We start from the raw sequence: 13,814 nt of genomic DNA on the forward strand, positions 1-13,814 counted from the left end.
TTCAACCATTTATTTGCACCAAACGAGCCATGTGAGAAAAGCAAAATTAAAATAAATAAAATTAATTTTCTCAAAACATTGATCTCGGTTAACTTAGGTTGATTTTGGTCAACCAAAGTCAAACAGACTTGAATTGGGCTTGAATTAAATTGATTGCGGTCAAAATGGTCAAAATTTATCGTTTTCGGTCAAAGCACGGGACACGATTTCGGTCAAAATGGTCAAAATTTATCAATGAAGGTTTTTCCCATGTGCATCTATTATTATAAATATATAGTCTACCTCATCGTTTATGTGAATGTGTCACAAAATAAAAGTAATAGGGAAAATTATATAATCATTGAAATCGTATCCTTTTACCTTAGGATAATCACGACGTGGAAACTCGCCGAACAGTACAACCGAGAACATCCATCGATGAATAGGTTCCGCTGTAGCTAGCAGCCAGGTGTAGGATGGTCAGTCTCGTATAGTATATATAGTATCTCTCTCTGTATAGTATATAGTATTTCTCACTGTATAGCAAGTAATAGTATCTCTTCGTATAGTATTTAGTATATTTATATAGACTTGTGAATGAACTGACTCTTGTGTAATTCCTTGTACTGGGAATAATATTTTGTATCTCCACAACTATACCTATAATAGTTTATTGGAATGTAGATTGAATGTCCAAGTAGGTTTATACACCCTTGCTACACAAGAGTGTTGGAACTGAAGAAAGAATGAAAGCTCTCATATCAATACATATATGTATGAAACATAAGTGTATAGATATGGTTTTCAACAATAAGTTGAAAGAGGTTTTGTAATACATTTAAGAGTTTTGAACAATAAGTAATAATGACTTGATATCAGTTTATAAAACGATTCAAAAGTAGTTCATTTGATAACAAAGAATAAAATAACTGAAAACCATTGTATTTAACACATTTTGAAGTATGTGAAATCAGTTGGTTGAAAACACAGTTATAAATCACATATGATTGATTCCATAACTTCCTGTTTTCTACTTGTATTCCCCCCGTGAAAGCAATTAAAATCATTTAAAAGGATTGATTAAGAGGTATGAACTCACCTGTAGTGAGTGGTTTGGATGAACGGATGATGTAGGATGCTAAGTGTCAAGTGAAGACTTGTACACACACAATGATCCTAGTTAACATATAATAACACATATATGTATCCAATTAGTCATAAAACAACTAATTAACCAAATTTAAGACATCCTAAGACATGTAAAACACTTGATTTAAGTTCTACAAGTCCTAAGGATTGCATCTAAGGGTGGTAGGACCTTGTAATTGAGTTTAGGATTCAAGGGTAAACTCCTTTGGAGTTTACGGTTTTGTGACCAACTCTTATAGAGTTTACGGTCGTAAACCGATGAGTTTACGGCCGTAAACTCATGGTACTTTTACCATGTTGAGTTTTGAAGCCTAAAAGGTCATAAGAATCATTCCTACTTCATATCTAAGCCTTTGGAAGTGATTAGGGCACCATTTCACTTCTTTGTGGAGTTTACGGTCCTTGGACCACTTCTCCTTGGGTTTACGGCCGTAAACCCAAATGGTTTATGGTGTTTTTGATGTTTCAAGTCCTAAGCACTTTAAGGATATGATCTAGACTAGTATCCAAGGCTTGGTAAGGGACTAGGGCACATTTTGGCCCCTTTATTAGGGTTTACGGTCCAAGAACATCTTGGACCGTAAACACCTTTGATCTTGTGTTTCTTGGGTGTTTTCTTGATGATTAGAAGTGTAGCAAGTCTTATAATACACTAGGGTAAGAGTACTTACTAGGTAGAAGCTTGAAAAGGTGCTAAAAGTCCAAGAACACTAGTGTGTGTTCTTCGTGTTCTTGGTGAAACTTGAAGATCTACACTTTTGGAATGATTTCACGGATGGAATCATGTAAGATCACTAGATTAAGTAAGATATCAACTTTTTAGGAATATAAACACTTACAAAGTTGAAGATCAAGAAGAAAAGTTGGATGATACTTGAGAGGATTTGAGTTTGGATCTTGAAAATGTGAAAAAGTGGTAAATAATGACTAGGTGTCATATTTATACCCCCTTTTAGGGTTTACGGCCGTAAACACCTTTGTTTAGGCCGTCAACTCCAAACTCTTGGAGTTTTGGGACATTATTGTCTCACAATAAACCCTAGGGCATCCTCTCTCCTGTTATCTCCTGAAGTACTAACTTCTAAACACTCAAACTTACTCCAGAAAGCTTGAAAGTTAGCAGAAACTGTTCTGACTTCTATTGAAGTGAATGGTTGTACAAAATATAAATTTTGGGTTGTCACATCATCCCCCCGTTAGAAGGAATTTTGTCCTGAAATTAGAGTTTAAGCAAATAAGTAGTTACAAATAACTAAGTAAAAAGACGAGGATATTTCAGTTTCATCGAATCCTCTCGCTCCCAAGTGAATTCAGGTCCTCGCTTGGCGTTCCAGCGAACCTTCACTATCGGGATACGACTTTGTTTCGTTTGCTTGACCTCCCGGTCCATGATCTCTACTGGTTCTTCCACGAAGTTGAGGCTCTCGTTGATCTCGATCTCGTCGAGTGGGATTACAAGAGTCTCGTCGGACAGACACTTTTTCAAGTTCGAGACGTGGAAAGTAGAATGTACGTTACTGAGTTCGCGGGGTAAGTTAAGTTTGTAAGCTACAGGACCGATTCTAGCGAGAATCTCTAAAGGCCCTATGTATCTTGGATTTAGCTTTCCACGCTTTCCACAGCGTATCAAGCCCTTCCAGGGTGAGACCTTCAATAGAACACGGTCTCCCACCTGGAAGTCCAACGGTTTCCTTCGTTTATCAGCGTAGCTTTTCTGTCAGTCTCTAGAGGCTTTCAATCGTTCACGAATCTGAACGATCTTCTCTGTCGTTTCCCGAATGATCTCCGGACCCGTGAGAGTGCTTTCAGGAACTCGTCCTTTAGCTAACTGGGTATCACCCACCTCAGCCGAGCACAGAGGGGATCTGCACTTTCGGCCATAGAGGGCTTCGAATGGAGCAGCCTTTATGCTCGTGTGATAACTGTTGTTGTAGGAAAATTCGACAAGGGGTAAATGAGTATCCCATGCCTTCCCAAAGTCGATCACACTGGCTCGCAACATATCTTCCAAGGTTTGGATAGTTCTCTCACTTTGTCCGTCGGTCTGTGGATGGTAGGTTGTACTCATGTCCAGCCTAGTTCCTAGGGAACTTTGTAGCGACTGCCAGAACCTCGAAGTCAATCTACTATCTCTGTCCGAGATAATGGATATGGGAACACCGTGCAGTCGTACAATCTCCCGAATGTAGGTTTTTGTAAGCTTCTCTATCTTGTCTATTTCTTTGATAGGCAGGAAGTGTGCGGACTTGGTCAATCTGTCGATAGTGATCCGCTCCCACTTCCATTCCGGTATGAAGTCCATAGTGATCCGCTCCCACTTCCATTCCGGTATCTCTCGTTGTTGTAGAAGACCGGAGGGTTTCTGGTATTCGACCTTGACCTTGGTGCAAGTCAGGCATTTACTTACGAAGGTAGCAATCTCTGCTTTCTTGTTAGGCCACCAGTATATCTTTTTAAGATCAAGATACATCTTATCTGAACCTGGGTGGACGGAATAATGAGTGTTCTGTGCCTCGGTCATGACCAAGTCTCTGAAGCCACCGTGTTTCGGTGTCCAGATCCGATCCATGAGGTATAAGGCTCCGCCACCCTTGACTTCCAAATTCTTATCCATCCCTCTTAGGGTTTCACTCGCCACATTTTCAGGTTTCAAAGCGTCAAGCTGAGCCTCCTTAATTTGCGTGGACAAGTGTGAATGGATAGTCATAGTCAATGATTTGACTCTACGACCAGAGTATTCTTTCCGACTTAGGGCGTCGGCTACTACGTTGGCTTTACCCGGATGATAACGAATTTCACATTCGTAATCACTGAGTAGCTCGACCCACCGTCGTTGTCTCATGTTGAACTCCTTCTGGTCGAATATATGTTGTAGGCTTTTGTGGTCTGTAAAGATAGTACTTTTTGTACCATAAAGGTAGTGTCTCCAGATCTTCAGAGCAAACACAACTGCTCCTAGTTCAAGATCGTGGGTGGTGTAGTTAACCTCGTGTGTCTTCAGCTGTCTCAAGGCATATGCGATGACGTTACCTCGTTGCATCAGAACACAGCCGAGCCCTTGATTTGAAGCATCACAATAGACAACGAAGTCTTCTATCCCTTCGGGGAGGGATAGTATTGGTGCGGTGCACAAGGCTCGCTTGAGCGTTTGGAACACTCTCTCCTGCTTCTCTTCCCAGTCAAAGGCCACGCCCTTCTGCGTCAGTGTTGTAAGAGGTTTCGTAATTCGGGAGAAGTTCTGAATGAACCTGCGATAGTAGCCAGCGAGACCTAGAAATTGACGAATTTCGGTAGGTGTCTTCGGTGCTGACTAGTTCTCAATGGCCTTGATTTTGGAGGGGTCCACGTGAATTCCCTCTTCACTAACTACGTGGCCCAAGAATTCGACTCTTCGAATCCAAAATTCGCACTTAGAGAACTTCGCATAGAGCTTTTCCGATCGTAATGTTTCTAAGACTCTTCGTAGGTGTTGACTATGTTCCTCCTTACTTCGAGAGTAGATGAGTATGTCATCGATGAAGACAATGACGAACTGATCCAAGTAAGGACGACACACGCTATTCATTAAATCCATGAATATTGTGGGCACGTTTGTTAATCTGAACGGCATCACTACAAACTCGTAGTGTCCATAACGAGTTCGGAAGGCTGTCTTGGGAACATCCTCCTCTAACACTCATAGTTGGTGGTACCCGGATCGTAGATCTATCTTCGAGAAGTAGTTGGCTCCTTGAAGTTGATCAAATAAATCGTCAATGCAGGGTAAGGGATAACGATTCTTAATGGTAAGCTTGTTGAGTTCCCTGTAGTTGATGCACCTACGAAACAATCCGTCTTTCTTCTTGACGAACAAGACGGGTGCTCGCCATGGTGAGAAGCTTGGCCTAATGAATCCCTTCTTGAGAAGTTCGTTAAGCTGACTGGAATGTTCCTGCATCTCCGCCGGTGCCAGACGATATGGAGATTTGGCTACTGGAGTAGCCCCTGGCACTAAGTCGATTCTGAACTCGACTTGGCGTTGAGGTGGTAATCCCGGTAGTTCTTCTGGAAAGATGTCGGGAAAGTCGCGTACTTCTGAGATGTTCTGAATGTCTTTCACTTCATGACTCGTATCGACGATGTGTGCGAGGAATGCATGATATTCCTTTCGCAAGCACTTCTGAGCTTGGATACACGAAATGATGCGAAGGTTCGTACTAGGTTTGTCGCCGTAGATAACTAGGGTTTCGCTGTTAGGGAGGTTAAGACGAACTGCTTTCTCAAAGCACATGATGTCGGCACGACGATGAATTAACCAATCCATGCCGATTATGACGTCGAAACTTTTAATTGGGACCGGCATGAGGTCTATTTTGAAAGTATGACCATCTAAAATTAGAGTACAACCTACGTATATGCAGTTAGTACTTTCCGTTTTCCCGTTTTCCATTTCTATAGTGAATGATTCATCTAGTGCACGTGGTTTTTGTTTAAGCAAGTGTGCAAATTTCTGGTTTACGAAGCTTTTCTCCGCTCCACTGTCGAAAAGTATGCATGCATAAGAGTTATCGAGGAGAAACGTACCAGTGACCACTGTGGGGTCAGCAACCGCTTCCTCGTGACCTATGGCCAGAACTCTTTCTACTCCGCCAGCTATCCCTGCCTTAGGGCAGTTCCTCTTATAGTGGCCCACTTTACCACAACCGTAGCAAGGTTGGCCCACACCGGTGTTAGGAACTTGAGCGCTCGGCCTTGCTGGAGTCTTGCAGAAACGGGCAGTATGCCCCCTTCTGTTGCAGTTAGTGCACTGCATTTCCTAGCAAGGTCCGTTGTGATGGAAGGTGCATTTCTTACACTTCAGAAGATTACCGACATAAGGCTTCACTGGTAAGGGATTAGCAGGGACAACAGGAGTTACCGTGGCAACATTGATTGTAACTAGTTGTTGTCTCTTTGAGGATTCTTGTGAAGTCCCGCTTTTCCTCTTGTTCCACCCCTTTTTCTTGTTGTTGTTGTTGTTTCCCTTTTGTTGCTCGGGTGTAGAAATTTTTGGGTTTTGGTAGTTTCCGTGATCTATGAGAGATTGTGCCAGTTCTTTAGCGCTGTCAAAAGTAACATGCCTTGATGCTAACACACTTGACTGGATCTGGGGCGACAGTCCCCAAATATATCTCTCTATTTTCTTGCTCTCTAGAGTAACCATATCAGGGCAAAGAATTGCCAGATCACAGAATCTATTAGTATAGGTTGATATGTCAGAACCAACCATTACAAGACCCCAGAGTTCCTGCTCGAGTTTTTGAATTTCCCCTCGTGGACAGTACTCTCTCATCAGCATGGCTTTCAAGTTCTCACAGCTTATCGAATTTGCCACTATCAGAGTCAGTGACTTAACGTGGCCATTCCACCAAGTTAAAGCCCTGTCAGAAAAGGTACAAATACAACTTGACCTTATTGTTCTCTGGGTAGGCGCAGATTTCAAAGGTTGCTTCTGTTCTTTCTATCCACTGCCTTAAGATCATAACCCCTCCGGTTCCATTGAAATTTCTGGGTTTGGCATTTATAAAATCCTTGTAGGTGCATTCCCGGGGGTGCCTATGACTCTCGCCATGGTTGGAAGGAGGTGCACCTGTTCCCGATCCACTAGGGACAGGAGTATTTATGTGTGACATGGCAGCCGCTACGACCGCCGTGACAGCTGCTTGGAACACAGCAGCGTCGAACTAAGGAGGTGGTGGAGGTGGTGGTATCGATGTTTCGTTATTATTGTTACGCCTTGGATTTATGCGAGGAGGCATCTTTTAACTTCAAGTTTAAAAGATAGAAACAATGATAAGAATCCAATAGTATAAAGAATGAAAGTGTCTTGTGAACTAAGTCGCCATAGTTCGATATCAAATGAGAGTATGAATTTCTAAACAGATTAGATAACTGCTGAAATTACTGCTATATAAGATGTAAATGAGTTCGGGAAAATGACCTAACTATAGGTCTTACATCATACCATAAGGAAAATGTCCACAGTTTAGAAATCTAAGAAAGTACTTGAGAGACAAGAATATTTTACAGAAAAGTGCTACTTAGAGCTCAGTTAGGAAAGGCTATTCCTTATATCAAAAGAGAAGATGTACTAGACATCTTCTACCGGCGATGGGAATTCCTAGGGAGAATCCTCATATCCGCCAGTTGACATACCACCTCTTGGAGATGTCGCTCGTGAGCCCTCTGACGAACTCGAAGTTCTATGACATCGGTCCGAGATGCAGCTAACCGTTGCCACAGATTCTTATTGGTTCTTCTCGTCCCTTCGACAGCGTCTTCCAGATGTCGAATGCGGACGGTGTTAACGCCCGAGTTGGCATCAATTTCCATGACTCGGTCGATGGTTGCTCGACCTTGCTCGACATTTCGAGCAATCCTACGGATCATAACAGGCATAGCTCGATCCGCAGAGCCACCTCCGCTAAGGTCATAGAAGCTTTGGTCCCCATAGTATGGTAAGGGTTGACCCTGTTCGACGCTCCAGCGATTCAAGTTTGTTGCCCACAAGGGTGTGGGACCTTGAAACGCGGGTTGGGGTTTGAGATTCGGGGCCTGGCCCACTTGGGGTAGGTTGTTGACTTCAGGCTCTGAGTCAGAACTATCAGAAAAGCCTTCAGCATGGTGATCATCCAAAGGGATTGGGTGATCATCTTCTGGTTCTTCCTCTAGCCATCCAGCATCGCCTTGGTTTGGGAAGTACGGGTCGCCGTGGGGATGGAATCCAGCCATAATATCTACGCGAGAAAAGGGATATAAGAAATAACTAAATAGACGTACTAATTAGATAATTATAAGATGATCTTTATCAGTTACTCCAATACTTGTTTAGTGCATACCAGTTATATGTACTCAGGACAGGATAGACCTTCGAATAAGTGACCCTAACTCTAAGCCCACAACCAAACAAGGAACAAGAAGTAAAGCAAAGATCACAGATTCTAATTCTATGACGTCCTAGGTACATATAATCTTAGTGTATCCACTTAGCAACTATTGACCTACTGATAAAGACCTTTTTAGTTCGCAGATAAGTAATTATAGTAACACCAAATACTCCCATAGTATTTCATTGTGGTAGTGTTGGCAAGTTTTTAGACTTGTTTCCATATCACAACCATTCTTGGGCATATGCTAATCACTCCTCGGACCAGCATAGTTGATCAGGCTATGCCACTCCCAGGACTGACCATACATCCCCGAGCTTACCTGTGATATTCAACAATTGAAATACTTTTGTTTTTGTCATTGTGACACTGATTTTTAGTATGAATGCAGGCATGTATACTTAGTTAAATATTTTTTTATTTAAAAGTATAAACTCTTGGTCAGAGTATTTTAATCCCATTGTATTAATAGTCTGTATATTTTTTATGGGTTGATATACTCAATTCACTATAAACAATGCTCTGATACCAATCTGTCACACCCCAAAACCAAGAACGGCGGAAACGTTCAGGGGTGGAGGACGTCATGTAAAGTATCATAACAGTGCAAAGTAGTAAACAAGCAACAACATCATCCATTGCATTAAAAGTAAAGTTTTAATACATGAGTGTTCTTTCATAGTAATAAGACACCAAAATATGTAATCGAAATAAAAGACTAGTCTTGTCTGTGCTCCGTCTTCTCAAAACCTGGTCATCGTACCTGTCTACTGGTGACCTGAGAATACAAGTTATTTTGAAAGCGTAGATCAGCATAAAGCTGGTGAATTCATAAGTATTTTAGTGTCATTGATTTGAAAAGCTGTTATGAAAGACTTGTAAATGTTTAATGAAACATTTAGTATAAGTGTGAAAACCCTAGAAAATCCCATATTTCCTACTAGTAATAAAAAAAAGTAGTCTTCTACCAAGACCCGAATGCTTTGAAGGTTTGCATTTCTGTATCAATGAAGGTTTTTACCATGTGCACCTATTATTATAAATATATAGTCTACCTCATTGTTTATGTGAATGTGTCACAAAATAAAAGTAATAGGGAAAATTATATAATCATTGAAATCGTATCCTTTTACCTTAGGATAATCACGACGTGGAAACTCGCCGAACAGTACAACCGAGAACATCCATCGATGAACAGGTCCCGCTGTAGCTAGCAGCCAGGTGTAGGATGGTCAGTCTCGTATAGTATATATAGTATCTCTCTCTGTATAGTATATAGTATTTCTCTCTGTATAGCAAGTAATAGTATCTCTTCATATAGTATTTAGTATATTTATATAGACTCGTGAATGAATTGACTCTTGTGTAATTCCTTGTACTGGGAATAATATTTTATATCTCCTAAACTATACCTATAATAGTTTATTGGAATGTAGATTGAATGTCCAAGTAGGTTTATACACCCTTGCTACACAAGAGTGTTGGAACTGAAAAAAGAATGAAAGCTCTCATATCAATACATATATGTATGAAACATAAGTGTATAGATATGGTTTTTAACAATAAGTTGAAAGAGGTTTTGTAATACATTTAAGAGTTTTGAACAATAAGTAATAATGACTTGATGTCATTTTATAAAGCGATTCAAAAGTAGTTCATTTGATAACAAAGAATAAAATAACTGAAAACCATTGTATTTAACACATTTTGAAGTATGTGAAATCAGTTGGTTGAAAACACAGTTATAAATCACATATGATTGATTCTATAACTTCCTGTTTTCTACTTGTATTCCCCCCCATGAAAGCATTTAAAATCATTTAAAAGGATTGATTAAGGGGTATGAACTTACCTATAGTGAGTGGTTTGGATGAACATATGATGTAGGATGCTAAGTGTCAAGTGAAGACTTGTACACACATAATGATCCTAGTTAACATATAATAACACATATATGTATCCAATTATTCATAAAACAACTAATTAACCAAATTTAAGACATCCTAAGACATGTAAAACACTTGATTTAGGTGCTACAAGTCCTAAGGATTGCATCTAAGGGTGGTAGGACCTTGTAATTGAGTTTAGGGTTCAAGGGTAAACTCCTTTGGAGTTTACGGTTTTGTGACCAACTCTTATTGAGTTTACGATCGTAAACCCATGAGTTTACGGCCGTAAACTCATGGTACTTTTACCATGTTGAGTTTTGAAGCCTAAAAGGTCATAAGAAGCATTCCTACTTCGTATCTAAGCCTTTGGAAGTGATTAGGGCACCATTTCACTCGTTTGTGGAGTTTACGGTCCTTGGACCACTTATCCTTGGGTTTACGGCCGTAAACCCAAATGGTTTATGGTCTTTTTGATGTTTCAAGTCCTAAGCACTTTAAGGATATGATCTAGACTAGTATCCAAGGCTTGGTAAGGGACTAGGGCACATTTTGGCCCCTTTATTAGGGTTTACGGTCCAAGAACATCTTGGATGGTAAACACCTTTGATCTTGTGTTTCTTGGGTGTTTTCTTGATGATTAGAAGTGTAGCAAGTCTTACAATACACTAGGGTAAGAGTACTTACTAGGTAGAAGCTTGAAAAGGTGCTAAAAGTCCAAGAACACTAGTGTGTGTTCTTGGTGTTCTTGGTGAAACTTGAAGATCTACACTTTTTGAATGATTTCACGGATGGAATCATGTAAGATCACTAGGTTAGGAAAAGTTGGATGATACTTGAGAGGATTTGAGTTTGGATCTTGAAAATGTGAAAAAGTAGTAAATAATGACTAAGTGTCATATTTATACCCCCTTTTAGGGTTTACGGCCGTAAACACCTTTGTTTAGGCCGTAAACTCCAAACTCTTGGAGTTTTGGGACATTATTGTTGCACAATAAACCATAGGGCATCCTCTCTCATGTTATCTCCTGAAGTACTAACTTCTAAACACTCAAACTTACTCCAGAAAGCTTGAAAGTTAGCAGAAACTGTTCTGACTTCTATTGAAGTGAATGGTTGTATAGAATAGAAATTTCGGGTTGTCACAAAAGCCTTGGCGACTCCTTCAAGAGATACAACCTCATTATCACAAAAATTTCAAACGCTGGCACTATAAGAAGCAATCACGAAACAAACCTACAGTTTCTGAATGGTTTGGGTAAAAATTGGACTATGGCTAACATGATAGTCCAAGGAGATAGAAAGGTCCAAACTCTATCACTGTTCAAGCTATACGGTGAACTTCAAGCCCAAGAATCAACGATGTTGAACGAATGTGCAGACCTTGGTGGACCACTTGCTTTGATGGCTCAAACTCCACAGTCAAAACTCCTCAGTACCCATATCCCACAAAATCCTCATACCCACTCATATGACAACTCACCACAGTCGTATGAAGCTGATGTAGAACTTGATGACGAAAAAGAGTTTCAGAATGAAATTGCCCTGGTCAGCCAACAGTTCAATAAACTCCCACAACCATCCTTTCGTAAAAACCAACAGTTCACCAAACCACCCTTCAATCGCAACTTCAATTCTCAAAGCAATCATCAAAGATATCCCAGAAACCCTCATCACCAATCTTAGCCACAGAATGCTCCTTCAAAAGAAACCCCGTAGACCAACAAACCTTCAGACTCCAGTACCACTACCGAAGACAAAGACGGACTCATTGTTTGTCATAAGTGTCACAAATATAACCACTTTGCCAAAGACTGCAAAACAAACGTGGTAAAAGACAAGGCATTCTACCTTAGAATGACTCAAGAAATGGAGGAGAAGGAGAAAGAAAAGGCAAGATCTTATGTTGCTTAAGTGAAAAGGGATCATCAGGTGTGGTCCTCGGGTGATGAAGATGAAGAGATTGACAACAACCGTAAGAAAGGGAAATTTGCATTGTGGCAGCTAGTGAGGAAGACAGATCAATGAACCTGCAGAGGAATTATTGCTACATGGCAAAGGATGGAACCCTCAGCATCGTCGAACAGGTAAAAATTACGATTCAGTCAAATGATTACAGCATGCATAATTGTGAAGCTTATTTTGAAATACTTAATAACACATGTGTTTCCGTCCTTACAGACTACAATAAAGCCCTAGATGAAAAGAACATAGCGACCCAAGAGTTGTAGCATGTGAGAGGAAGACTAGAAGACAAAAAGCTTACGGTCATTATGTTAGAAAAGGATTTGTTGTTAGAAAAAGTTGCTAGAGTGTTAAGTGAAACCCAATTAGATATTGCTTTAAATCAACGAGATCTTTCCCGAAAAGAAATTGTACGCTTGAATCATTTAATTGAAAAACAGTTTACTGAAAGTGAAGCTATTGAGAATTTAGTGAATAATGGGACCGTAGACAACACTTATAATTAGGGATGGTCTAATGGGTACTCTACCGATGAGAACGCTCCTCCTCGGTTTGATGTTGATCATCCCTATGTCCCACTAGATCGAACTTTCCATTATCCAGTCAATGAAAAAACTTATCCCAAAGACATCAGATGTCACTTAGGTAGACTTCATGAACTTAGCAACAATTGTGTAAGTCCCTAAAACATGAACCAACTAGTAATCAATCGAAATCACTAAGCAAGGGCAGATCTTCACAATTATTGACCTTCACAATGATATGGCCGAAAACTAACTGAAGAACCGGCCATCTAAGTCTCCTTATATAGGGAACATCAAAATATAAGGAAGCCCAAATCCTAAAATGCCTAAGGACCGAAATCAAGGATGATTTCGATCCAACCCAACCGAAAACCCATATTAAGACCCAACAATGAATAACAAAACCTAACATGTATTTGCCTAGCACAAACCAACAAGGTAGGACCTAACAATTTCCCCCCTTGGTTTGATGCTAGTTTGAACTCAAGGCTTGTCAACAATCAGCACATCTGAGCTCCCAAAAGCACCTGCCCATATCCTCTTGTTAATGATTACTGCAACCATACCAGTGAACTCTTTGGCAGCAACCTCTAAAACCTCATCTTTGACCACGATCAGATGACCTGCAAGAGTATGGATATCACGCTCACCGAATTGTAAAAGATCCTTCTCTTCAAGAAGACGAATAACACCAGTCGGAAGCTTGATGACGGCAGTGGCTATAGCTTCATCAAAAACCCAATATTCTATATTACGCAGAGAACCGTCAGATGTCTGCTGAATAACAGGAATTTGTTTCATTTGCTTGGTGGGAGGCCACATCACATTCTTCACTTTTTGATTGGTGTTGGGATCATATACGCCTTTCGCTTTCTTTAAGAAGGAATCTACAGTCTTCATCCCATCAAAATTTCTCTTTACTTGATTCTCCAAGAAGAGCTTAAATTCAGTTCCATGAGGATCATTCGATGGGTTGTGGAAGGGAGCATGAGCTAATTCTATTAGATCAACCTTAGTCCAAGAACTAAAGTCATTTTGATGCTCGTAGCACTCGACATTACCACTACTTCTTTTGACCGCCCAAATATCCTTTTTATCATGAAATCCTTACACCTTTATACCCGACCGATCTCCATACTTAGATGTGAGTCTCCTTTTACTAAGCTCAGTGACACTTAATTGAGGTCGATCTCCACAAACGTCTTGATCGGAGTTTTTCATGAAAAGTAATTTTCCTTTTCCTTGAGCTTTAGCTTGCCTCTGAGCTCGCTTCAGGGTTACTCTTCTGGGGTCAGCATTAGTAGGTTCATCCTAAAATCGGTCAACAAGGCAAGTTTTATTAACCTGACAAGGAACATCTTATGGTGCATGGGCAGATTCACTTGGAGTTGCATTAGCTTCATCAG

Source organism: Lactuca virosa, chromosome 3, assembly GCF_052849685.1.
Source record: "Lactuca virosa cultivar CGN04683 chromosome 3, Lactuca_virosa_CGN04683_v6, whole genome shotgun sequence".
In the NCBI taxonomy this organism is placed as follows: Eukaryota; Viridiplantae; Streptophyta; class Magnoliopsida; order Asterales; family Asteraceae; genus Lactuca; species Lactuca virosa.